A 13023-nucleotide genomic window follows, 5' to 3' on the forward strand; every position below is an offset into this window, starting at 1 on the left:
ATTTGGTAGTTTCTAGTAGTTGGAGTTTTAGATCATTTTTTCACTTTTCAAATTATTTTGCTCAGTTACTATATCAAAATACTCACATTTATAATTTTCATTTATCTCTTCTATCACCTTTTTATAGTTTAATTTATGTCATTACCTTACAAGTTTCTCTCTCTTTTGTGGCATTGGTTTATGTAAACATTTACCATATTTTTGTGATATGAATTGTCTATATAGACAAGCTATAAAATGTTGAATAATATTTATGTTGTTCCCAGCTATTGTTGCCCTTTTCCCCAGGATCATCCGGAAGGATTGCAAAAGCAAGAAGGTTACATATTTGCCGATGGTACTAAAATAATGTCATTTTGTTGCAACACTACCTTTGCTCTCAAGTTGAAACTAAGTTCGTGGAAACAAATGAAAACTAAATTGTTAAGAATTTTACACTATTCAATCGGTCGTTTTGAGTTCTAGCTCTGTGTTCATAATTTGAGTCCTTGAATAGCTTCAGTTGATATTTTATGACGTGTGTGCATTGTTCATTTTGATTTTCGGAATGTTTAGACGTGATTTGGAAGAGAAATTCTAATTTTAGAGCTTTAATATTGTTGGAGTTGACCACGGTCAATATTCTTGGTAAACAACGTCTGGTAGGTTTGTATGATGATTTTGGACTTGCACGTATGCTTGGTTTCGACCCCGGGTGACCCGAGGATGTTTCAACACTTATAGTTAAAAGTTGGAAATTTTGAACTTACGAACTTTGAAATTCTGTTTTAATGGTTGATTATTGATTTTGATGTTATTTTGATATTTTGAGTCCTCCAGTAAGTTCGTATAAACTATATAGACTAGCTAGGATGATAGGACGTTGTCCCAGGGAGCTCAGTAATTTTCGGGGTGGTTTCGGCCCATTTATGCTTAATTTGCATCTTGCTGCTATGTTACAGCACTTCGCGAGTGCGTAGGAGGTCTCGTGTTCGCGAAGGCATTTTGGGATGGGGTGTTTGTTTATCGTGAACGTGATGATGGGGGCCGCAAATGCGAAGGTTTGGGGGGACTGGCCTTCGCGAAAGCGGAGCAGGCTTTGCAAACTTGATGGTTAGTTGACCATTGGCCTTCGCGAACACGAGGGTCCTTCCAATGAACACGAACAATATTTTTGCCTAGCGATTCAAAATAGGACAGAAATCAAGAATTAGAATTAGTCCACCAGTTTATGGATAGGGGCGATTTTTGAGAGGATTTTCACCCCAGCTTCAAAAGTTAGTTTACTTTACTTAATTTTGATTCATTTCCATGATTCCCCACTGGATTTCATACTTTAACTTTGGATTTCAAAGAGTAGAAAATGGGGTTTTGGGTAGAATTTAAGAAACTTAATTTTGGAGATTTAGACATCAATTTAAGGTCGAATCTTAAAAAAAACCGTATATTTGGACTCGGGAAAAAATGGTAAAGAATTTGATCTTAATTTCTAATTTTGACCATGTGGTCAGGGTTGACTTTTTGTGAACTTTTCTAAATTTGGTGGACTCAACCTTTTTATATTTAGAGGGTTCCTAAGGCTGGTTTTGACTTATTTTAGTATTATTTGACTAGATTCGAGTTGTTTAGAGGCGGTTTCTAAAGGGAATGCTGAATTAGAGATTTGAATTTGTTTCGGAAAGAAGTAAGTGTCTTGGCTAACATTTATTTGAGGAAATTAGCTTCTATTTGCTATGTACCAAGTGTGTTGGGAGCGACCAATATGCATGGTGACGAGTGTATATGCATTTGCCATATTAATTGTATGCTCGGGTAGAATTAGCCTTATTCTTGTTCTTACTTGTTTCATGTATTATTCTTCCGTGCCTGCTTAGATTGTGAAATTACTTGATTATTTATTTACTGTCACGACCCAAAAACCTAACAAGTCGTGATGGCGCCTATCGATGGTACTAGGCAAGCCGACTTTCATAAAATACTCCAGTAATTCAATAGAAAAGGTAGTTTAAAACTTTTTCATATTAGAAAGTTTTCATAAAAACCAAAGTTGAACACAAAATAGAATCAAAATGCAGAAAATAACCCCAAACATTGGGGTGTCACCAAGTCATGAGCATCTAGATAACCAAACTAATATATCCAGTGTCTAAGTATCAATACAGGACATAAATAAATATAGAAGGAGAGACAAGGTCCTACGGATGCCGGCAGCTACCCTGTAGTCTCCGCTACTCGATTGCGCCCGAACTGAACGACCTCCGTGATCAAACATACCTGGATCTGCTCATGAAGTGCGGGGTGTAGCATGAGTACAACCAAATCAGCAAGTAACAGAAATAAATAAGGAGCTGAGAAGCTGTGACGAGCTATACAGTACAGTTCATTTTGGTAATTTTCAAAATATAAGAATAGACATGAGTAAATGCCGGCAACATGAGTCAAATAAGTTGCATATTTACCAAGTTCAAGTAAAACCAAATATAACAAGTTTCCAAAAGTTCAAAACAGTAGCATGAATCAACTAAATGCAGGAACAAAGAAGACAGATGCAACCTCCCAGGGTACTATCACTCAAGCTCTCAATATCTGAACAATCAGCTCTCAACCTTCAATAGACACGCTCATTAGGTAAATGCGCTCACTGGGTTGTACAGACTCCGGAGAGGCTCCAACAGCCCAAGCGCTATAATCTGCACGGAAAACTCACGTGTCGCACGGACAACTCACGTGCCGCACGAACAACTCACTGCCGCGCTAATAACTCACGTTCTATAATATCATATCAAGGTTCGCACAGATAACTCACGTGCTAAGGTACAATACCTCACAAACAGGCCATCAGCCTCACTCAATCATGAACCTTTCTAGTCTCACTGCCCTCAATAATGAAAGGGAATCACCCCAAATAAGAATGTTATAATGTATAAGCAGGGAAATAACAGAGACTAAGGTAAATATCTACAAGAATTACTATGACTGAGTATAACAACCATAAGCAAGTACATAGCTTAAACATGATTTCTAATATTAAAGGCAATCAAATTGCTAGCAGACAAGGAATACATATAAGCACAAAAGGCTATTCGACTTTACAGTCTCATGCGTAGAAATCCTACTCTGAAATTTCCTTGCCTCTCAAATCGGCCTCCAAATTCCCCGAATCTAGTCACAAATAGTACGCGATAATCAATATTGGCTAAAAGGATCAATTTCACAAGAAAACTACTAAAATCTGGCCAAAAATACGAAATCGGCTCAAATTCGGCCCTCGGGCTCACGTCTCGAAATCCAACAAAAATCATAAAACCTGAAAGCCCATTCACTGACGAGTCTAACCATACCAAATTTACCAAAATCTGACCTCAATTTCCCCTCCAAAATCCCAAAGTTCACTCTCCAATCCGTAAGCCCTAAACCCCCAATTTTCACTTCAAAACCTCACTAATTAGGTGTAAAATCAATGAAAAACACTATTACTAAGGATAATTAGGATCAATGAACTTACCTCAGTGATAACCTTGAATTCTCTTCGAAACTATCCTGAAAAAATCCCCAAAGTCTGATTCCAAAATGTGAAAATGGGGAAAATTACCGAAGTCCTCTATTTAGAGTCTCTGCCCAGCAAAACCGCAACTGCGGTACTATTTCTGCATCTGCGGATGCGGACAAAGTTCTTCTTCTGTGAAAAGTCATTTAAACTCAGCCTCTACTCCTGCGCTCACCTGACAGCATTTGCGATCTTCGCGGATGCGGAAATCACATCGCACCTGCGACTACCTCTCGCACATGCGCCCAACTGCCAGCATCTGTGACTCTCGTACGTACGAGAAAATCTTTGCACCTGCAGTTTCTGCCCATCTCCTTCTTGGCCACATCTACGGCTCCTCCTTCACTTCTACGGGCTCACACTTGCGGTTCCCACTCCGCAGGTGCGGTTACACCAGAAGTAGCAGCTTCAACTGCAATTATTCAACTCAAATCAATCCGTTAACCACCCTAAATCACCCTGAGGCCCTCGCGACCTCAAACAAACATACCAACGGGACCTATAACCCAATACGAACTTAGTCGAACCTTCGAATCACTCAAAACATCATCAAACGACCAAGTTACACCCGGATTCAAGCCTAAGAACTTCTAAACTTTCGAATTCTGCAAACGACGCCGAAACCTATCAAACCACATCCGATTGACCTCAAATTTTCTACACAAGTCACAAATGACACCACAAACCTACTCCAACTTCCGGAATTCCATTCCGACCCCGATATCAAAATTTCCACTGCCGGCCAAAATCACCAAAATTCCAACTTTCACCAATTCAAGCCTAATTCTACTACGGACCTCCAAATCACATTCCGGACACGCTCCTAAGTCCTAAATTACCTAACAAAGCTAACGAAACCACCAAAATTCAAATCTGAGGTCGTTTACACACAAGTCAACATCCGATTGACTTTTCCCACTTAAGCTTCCAATTAAGAGACAGTTTCTCAATTCACTCTGAAACCACTCCGGACCCGAACCAACCAACCCGGTAAGACATAATACAGTTGTAAAGCACAAAAGAAGCAGAAATAGGAAAAACGGGGCTATTAACTCTCAAAACGACCGGCTAGGTCGTTACATCATCCCCTCTTAAACAAACGTTCATCCTCGAACGGGTCTAGAAACATACCAGGAGTCTCAAATAGGTGTGGATATCTACTCAGCATATCCCGCTCGGTATCCCAAGTGGCCTCTTCCATAGGCTGACCTCTCCACTGCACCACCCCTGAAGTTATATCCTTTGACCTCAACTTTCAAACCTGCCGCTCTAAAATGGCCATCGGCTCCACATCATAAGTCATATCATCCTCCAACTGAACTGTGCTGAAATCCAAAACATGAGACGGATCGCTGACGTACTTCCGGAGCATAGAAATGTGAAAAACTGGATGCACACTCGAGAAGCTAGGTGGCAAGGCAAGCTTGTAAGTTATGTCCCCTATCCTCCGAAGTACCTTAAAAAGCCCAATGAACCGAGGGCTCAACTTTCCCCTCTTCCCAAACCTCATAACACCCTTCATGGGTGACACCTTCAGCAGAACCTTCTCCCTGACCATGAAAGACACATCACAGACCTTCCTTTCAGCATAGCTCTTTTTCCTAGACTACACCGTGCGAAGCCACTCCTGAATCAATTTCACATTGTATAATGCATCCTGGACCAAGTCTGTACCCAAGAGCTTAGCCTCACCTAGCTCAAACCAACCCACCGGAGACCTACACTGCCTCCCATATAAAGCCTCATACGAATCCATCTGAATGCTTGACTAATAACTGTTGTTATATGCTAACTCTATGAGCGGCAGAAAATGGTCCCATGAACCCCCAAAATCAATGACACAATCCCGTAACATGTCCTCCAATATCTGTATAGTGCGCTCAGACTGTCCATCTATCTGAGGGTGAAAGGTTGTGCTCAACGCAACGTGAGTACCCAACTCTCCCTGCACGACCCTCCAAAACTATGATGTAAATTGTGTGCCTTTGTCTAAAATGATGGAAACTGGGACACCGTGATGGCGAACAATCTCTCATATGTAAATCTCAGCCAACCGCTCATAAGAATAAGTAGTACCCATTGGAATGAAGTGCACAGACTTGGTCAGCCAATCCACAATCACCCAAATAGCATCAAACTTCCTCGAAGTCCGTAGGAGCCTAACTACAAAATCCATGGTGATCCGCTCCCACTTCCACTCTGGGATCTCTAGCCTCTGAAGGAAGCCACCCGGTCTCTGATGCTCATACTTAACATGTTGACATTTGAGACAACGAGCCACAAATCCAACTATATTCTTCTTCATCCACCTCCACCAATAGTGCTGCCTCAAATCCTGGTACATCTTCGCGGCACCCGGATGGATAGAATACCGCGAGCTGTGGGGCTCCTCAAGATTCAACTCCCGAAGCCCATCCACATTGGGGACACACATCCGGCCCTACATCCTCAACATGCCATCATCACCGATAGTCACATCCCTAGCAACACCGCGATGAACCCTATCCTGAAGGACAAGCATATTGGGGTCATCACACTAACACTCCCTGATACGGTCATAAAGGGAATACGTAGAGACCACACAAGCCAATACCCCACTCGGCTATGAAATATCCAATCTGAAAAATTGGCTAGCTTAGGCCTGAACATCCAATGCTAGGGGTCTCTCCGCTGCTGGAAGATACGCTAAACTCCACAAACTCTCCGCCCGGCGACTCAAGGCATCGACCACCACATTGGCCTTCCTGGGATGGTACAAAATAGTTATATCATAGTCCTTAAGAAGCTCCAACCATCTTCCCTGATAGAAATTAAGATCCTTATGCTTGAACATATGCTGCAAACTCGGGTGATCAGTATAGATCTCACAACAAACCACGTACAAATAGTGCCGCCAAATCTTCAAAGCGTGAACAATAGCTTCGAACTCAAGATCGTGGATAGGATAGTTCTTCTCATGAGTCTTCAACTGGCGTGAAACATAAGAAATCCCCTACCCTCCTGTATCAGATCACATCCAATACCTATCTGCGAGGCATCATAATACACTATGTAAAACCAGCACTTGATGGCAGAACTAGAACTGGAGCCGTGGTCAAAGCAGTCTTGAGTTTCTGAAAACTCTCCTCGCACTCATCCGACCACCTTAATGGAGCACCCTTTTGGGTCAACTTGGTTAAGGGCGATGCAATAGATGAGAAACCCTCCACAAAATGGCGGTAATAGCCCGCCAAACCAAGAAAGCTCCTAATCTCCGTGGTTGAGGACGGTCTGGGCTAACTCTACACCGCATATATCTTCTTTGGATCCACCTAAATACCCTCACTGGACACCACGTGCCCCAAGAACACCACTGAACTGATCCAAAACTCACACTTAGAGAACTTTGCATAAAGCTTCTCCCCCCTCAATCTCTGTAACACAATCCTCAGATGTTGGGCATGCTCCTCCTAGCTACGAGAGTACACCAGGATGTCATCAATGAATACAATAATGAATGAGTTCAGATAAGACTGAAACACATTTTTCATCAAATGCATGAACGTTGTTGGGGCATTGATCAGCCCAAAGGTCATCACAAGGAACTCATAATGGCCATATCGGGTCCTGAAAGCTGTCTTAAGAATATACGAATCCCGAATCTTTAACTGGTGATACCCTGACCTCAAATCAATGTTGGAGAACACCCTCGCTCCCTGAATCTGGTCGAATAGATCATCAATATGTGGTAAAGGATACTTGTTCTTGACTGTGACCTTGATCAACTTTCTGTAATCAATGCACATCCTCATAGAACCATCCTTCTTCTTCACAAATAGAACCGGTGCACCCCAAGGTGACATACTAGGCCGAATAAACCCCTTATCAAGGAGTTCCTGAAGTTGTTCTTTCAACTCCTTCAACTCCGTCGGTGCCATACGATACGATGGAATAGAAATGGGTTGAGTGCCCGACACCAAATCAATTCTGAAATCAATATCCCTATCAGGTGGCATGCCCGGCAGGTCTGTAGAAAACACATCTGGAAAATCACGCACTACCGGAACAGAAGCAATGGCATGATCTTTGCACTAATATCCCTCACATAAGCCAAATAGGATAGACAACCATTCTCAACCATCCGCTGAGCCTTCAAGTATGAAATCACTCTTCTAGGTACATATTTTATAAAACTGCTCCACTCAACTCTCGGAAACCTCGGCATCGCCAATGTCACAGTCTTAGCATGATAATCTAGAACAACATGACATGGAGACAACCAATCCATACCCAATATCACATCAAAGTCAACCATACTAAGCAGCAAAAGGTCCACTCGGGTGTCCAGACCCCCAATAATCACCACACATGACTGATGTACGCGGTCTACGATAATAGTATCGTCCACAAGAGTAGTTACATGAACAGATGAAACTAAAGACTCACGGGACATATCCAGAAATATGAGGAAACATATGAATAAGTGGAACCAAAGTCTATTAATACAGAGGCATCTCTGTGGAAAACTGAGACAATACCTGTAATCATAGCATCTGAAGGAATGTCATCTGGTATGGTAGGGAGGGCATAAGAAACGGGCTTGGCCACCCCCTGATCTGACTCCCCCTCTCAGGCGACCCCTAGATGACTGAGCTCCACCCCTAGTTGATTGGGCGGGTGGTGGAGGAACTGGTGCTGGTGCCATCGGTCGAGTACTATATTGTGGAGCCCCACTCAATAACCTAGGGCAATCCCTCTTAATGTGACCAAAATATCTGTACTCGAAACAAACCCACCTCTGACGGAACTGCTGCTCCTGATACCAAGAGAAACTACTCGTGGAAACCTCAGCTGATGAGGTATGGTGAGAAATCTGTGCTGGTAGTTCCCAAATGATGCACCATGGTAAACTAGGCGAGCCGTCTGAGCATGTCTGAATGGACGACCCTTGTTGTGCTGGAACTGACCCCCAGAAGGAGCACCGTTGAATACACCCTATCCATGAGGCCTCTTTGCCTCCCTCTCAACCCTTTCCTGACTGCGAACCATCTCAATCTGACGATCAATATCGGCAACCTCATCAAAAGTAGCACCAAACACTCTCTCTCTGGTCATAAGCAATCGCAGCTGAAAAGTGAGGCCATCTATAAACCTCTTGATCCTCTCCCTGTCTGTGGGAACCAACCAGATAACATGACGGGACAACTCCAAGAATCGCATCTCATACAGTGTCACAGACATATAACCTTGATGAGCTCAAACTGTCTGCGTAGCTCCTCTCTGTGGGACTGGGGCACGAACTTCTCCAGAAAGATAACAGAGAACTACTGCCAGGTAAGGGGTGCTACGCCGACTGGCCTACGCCTCTCGTAATCCTCCCACCATCTGAATGCATCCCCAGAGAACTAAAAAGTAGTAAACGAGACCCCATAGGTCTCCAGAATACCTGTTGTATGGAGTATCCTCTAACACTTATCCAAGAAATCATGTGCATCATCTCCCTCTGCACCAGTGAAAGGTAGAGGCTGGAGTCTCCCAAACCTTTGCTCATCCTCAGGCATAGCAGGAACCACATAGTCTTGTACAGCTATAACCGGCTGGGCTGGTGGTACCCCTGGTGTCTGGAGTCCCTGTACAACCTGCTCAGGTGTGGGGGCGGCGGGTGTCTGAGTGCCTCCCCCGGCTTGAGAAGTTGCTGCGGCCGTCGAGACAGAGACCGCCCGAGCAAGGCTGGTGCACACGGTCAGAATCCGAGCTAAGGCCTCCTGAAGGCCAAGAATCACGATGGGCACAGGTGGTTCCTTAGCTGGTCCCGCTGGTGCACCCACAACTGGGACCTGGTCCTGATCTAGGGAAACTGGTGGATCTGCAGGTACTGCCCCAGCGGTTGTGCGGGCTGCACCTCTACCCCTACTGCGGTCTCTACTGCGACCTCGGCCTCTAGCGGCCTTGGCTGGTGGTACTTGTGGCTGGCCCTCCTGCCATGTAGTACGAGTCCTTACCATCTTTGAGAGAATGCAACAACATATGTTTAGTTACCAGAATTAACAGATTCGCACAACAAGAATTCAAGAATGTGAAGTGTTCCTAAGGGTTTTGCAGTCTGTCGAAGATAAGTACAGACGTCTCTATAGCGATCTGCAAGACTCTACTAAACCCGCTCATGACTCGTGAGACCTATGTAACCTAGGCTCTGATACCAACTTGTCATGACTCAAAAACCTAACATGTCATGATGGCGCCTATCGATGGTACTAGGCAAGCCGACATTCCCGAAATACTACAGTAATTCAATAGAAAAGGTAGTTTAAAACTTTTTCATATCAGAAATGTTTCATTAAAACCAAAGTTGTCCTCAAAATAGAATCAAAATGCGGAAACTAGCCCCAAACATCAGGGTGCACCAAGTCATGAGCATATAGATAGCCAAACTAATACAACCAGTGTCTAAGTATTAATGCAGGACAAAAAGAAATATAGAAGGAGAGACAAAGTCATGCGTACGCCGGCAGCTACTTTGTAGTCTCCGGTACTCGATCGCGCCCGAACTTAACGACCTCCATGATCAAACACACCTGGATCTGCACATAAAGTGCAGGGTGTAGCATGAGTACAACCAACTCAGCAAGTAACTGAAATAAATAAGGAACTGAGAAGCAGTGACGAGCTATATAGTACAGTTCTGTTTGGTAATTTTCAAAATCTAAGAATAGTCATGAGTAAATGCCGGTAACATGAGTCAAATCAGTTGCATATTTACCAAGTTCAAGTAAAACCAAATATAACAAGTTTCCGGAAGTTCAAAACACTAGCATGAATCAGCTAAATGCAGCAACAAAGAAGACAGATGCAACCTCTTAGGGGTACTATCACTCAAGCTCTCAATAGCTCAACACTCGGCTCTCAGCCCTCAATACACACGCTCATTAGGTACATGCGCTAACTCGTGGTGTACAGACTCTAAAAGGGCTCCTACAGCCCAAGCACTATAATCTGCACGGACAACTCACATGTCGCACGTGCAACTCACGTGCCGCACAGATAACTCACGTGCTATAATATCATATCAAGGTCCGCATGGACAACTCACGTGCCGCACAGACAACTCACGTGCTATAATATCATATCAAGGTCCACACGGACAACTCATGTGCTACCATACCATATCAGAATCTGCACGAACAACTCATGTTCCATACGGACAACTCTCGTGCAAAGGTACAATACCTCACAAACAGGCCATCAGCCTCACTCAGTCATGAACCTCTCTAGTCTCACTGGCCTCAATAATGAAAGGGAATCAGCCCAAATCAGAATGCTATAGTGTATCAGGAGGTAAATAACAGAGACTGGGGTAAACATATACAAGAATTGCTATGACTGAGTATAACAACCACAAGCAGGTACATAGCCTAAGCATGATTTCTAACATGAAAGGCAGTCAAATTGCTAGCAGATAAGGAATACATATAAGCACAAAAGGCTATTCGACTTTACAGTCTCACAGGATGGACCAATTCACAATCCCTGATGGTGTACGCTCACACGCCTGTCACCTAGCGTGTGCGTCACCTCCAAAAAGTCACATCATACCAAACTCCGGGTTTCATACCTCAAGACCATATTTAAAACAGTTACTTACCTCAACTACGTAGAAATCCTACTCCGAAATGCCCTTGCCTCTCGAATCGGCCTCCATATACCCCAAATCTAGTTACAAACAGTACAAGATAATCAATGTTGGCTAAAAGGATCCATTCCACAAGAAAACTACTAAAATCTAGCCCAAAATCCGAAATTGGCTCAAACCCGGCCCCCGGGCCCACATCTCGAAATCAGACAAAAATCACAAAACCCAAAATTTCATTCACACACAATTCTAGCCATATGAAATTTACCAAAATCCGGCCTCAATTTCCTTTCCAAAACCCTAAAGTTCTCTCTTCAATCCCTGAGCCCTAAACCCCCAATTTTCACTTCAAAACGTCACTAACTATGTGTAACATTAATAGGAAAACACCATTACTAACGATAATTAGGCTCAAGGAACTTACCTCAGTGATAACCTTGAATTCCCTTTGAAAATCTCTTCAAAAATCCCCAAAGTCCGAGTTCCAAAATGTGAAAATGGTTAAAATTCCCAAAGTACTCAATTTATAATCTCGGCCCAGCAAAACCACACATCCGATACTCTTTATGCATCTGTGGACCAAGCTCTGCTTCTGCGGAAAGTCACTTAAACTCAGCCTTCGCTCTTGTGATCACCTGACCGCATCTGCGATCTTTGCGGGTGCGAAAATCACATCGCACATGCAGCTACCTATCGCACATGCACTCAGATACCCGCATCTGCGACTCTCGTAGGTGCGTGAAAATCTTTGCACATGTGGTTCCATCCCAGCTCCTTCTTGGCCACATTTGTGGCTCCTCCTTCACTTCTGCGGGCTAGCACATGTGGTTCCCACTCCGCAAGTGCGGTTACACCAGTAGCAGCAGCTTCAGCTGCAATTATTCAGCTCAAATCAATCCATTAACCACCCAAAATCACCCTGATGCCCTCGGAACCTCAACCAAACATACCAACGGGTCCTATAACCCGATATAAACTTAGTCTAACCTTTGAATCACTCAAAAAATCATCCAAACATCAAGTTACACCCGGATTCAAGCCTAAGAACTTCAAAACTTTCTAATTCCGCAAACGACACCGCAACCTATCAAACCACATCCGATTGATCTCAAATTTTTCACACAAGTCAGAAATGACACCACAAACCTATTCCAACTTCCAGAATTCCATTCCGACCCCGATATCAAAATATCCACTGCCGGCCAAAATCGCCAAAATTCTAACTTTCGCCAATTCAAGTCTAATTCTAATGCGGACCTCCCTATCATATTCCGGATGCGCTCCTAAGTCCAAAATCACCTAACAATGCTAACAGAACCACAAAAATTCAAATCTGAGGTCGTTTACATACGTAAGCTTCTAATTAAGAGATTAAGTGTCTCAATTCACTCTGAAACTACTCCGGACCCGAACCAACCAACCCGGTAAGACATAATACAGTTGTAATGCACAAAAGAAGTAGAAATGGGGAAAACATGGCTATAACTCTCGAAATGACCGGCCGGGTCGTTACATTTACTTGTTAGTAATCATGTTGAAGACTTGTTAAGATATTTGAGCAATATGGCTTTGTAATGTTGGTTGCCTATTGGTGCAAAAATGATGAATATCTTTCATGTGTTGTATTATGTTTATTCACTCTTCTTGATGGTATTGATGTTTCATGACTTGATTGGCATAGTTTCACGAATGAAAAATCAAATTCTAGAATGTCATCCGATGTTTGCTTTCTCCCCAAAGTCGTATTCCTGCAAAAGGAAGATGAGGGACTTATGGAGGTTCATTAGTTATGCTAGAAAGGTCTATGTGGTCATCATACAGGCCATGCCAGTTTATTGTCTATCATCTAAGAATGTTAGTATAATATACCAAATTCAAAAGAAAAGTT

This window comes from Nicotiana tabacum, chromosome 17 (assembly GCF_000715075.1).
Source record: "Nicotiana tabacum cultivar K326 chromosome 17, ASM71507v2, whole genome shotgun sequence".
NCBI classification, from domain to species: Eukaryota; Viridiplantae; Streptophyta; class Magnoliopsida; order Solanales; family Solanaceae; genus Nicotiana; species Nicotiana tabacum.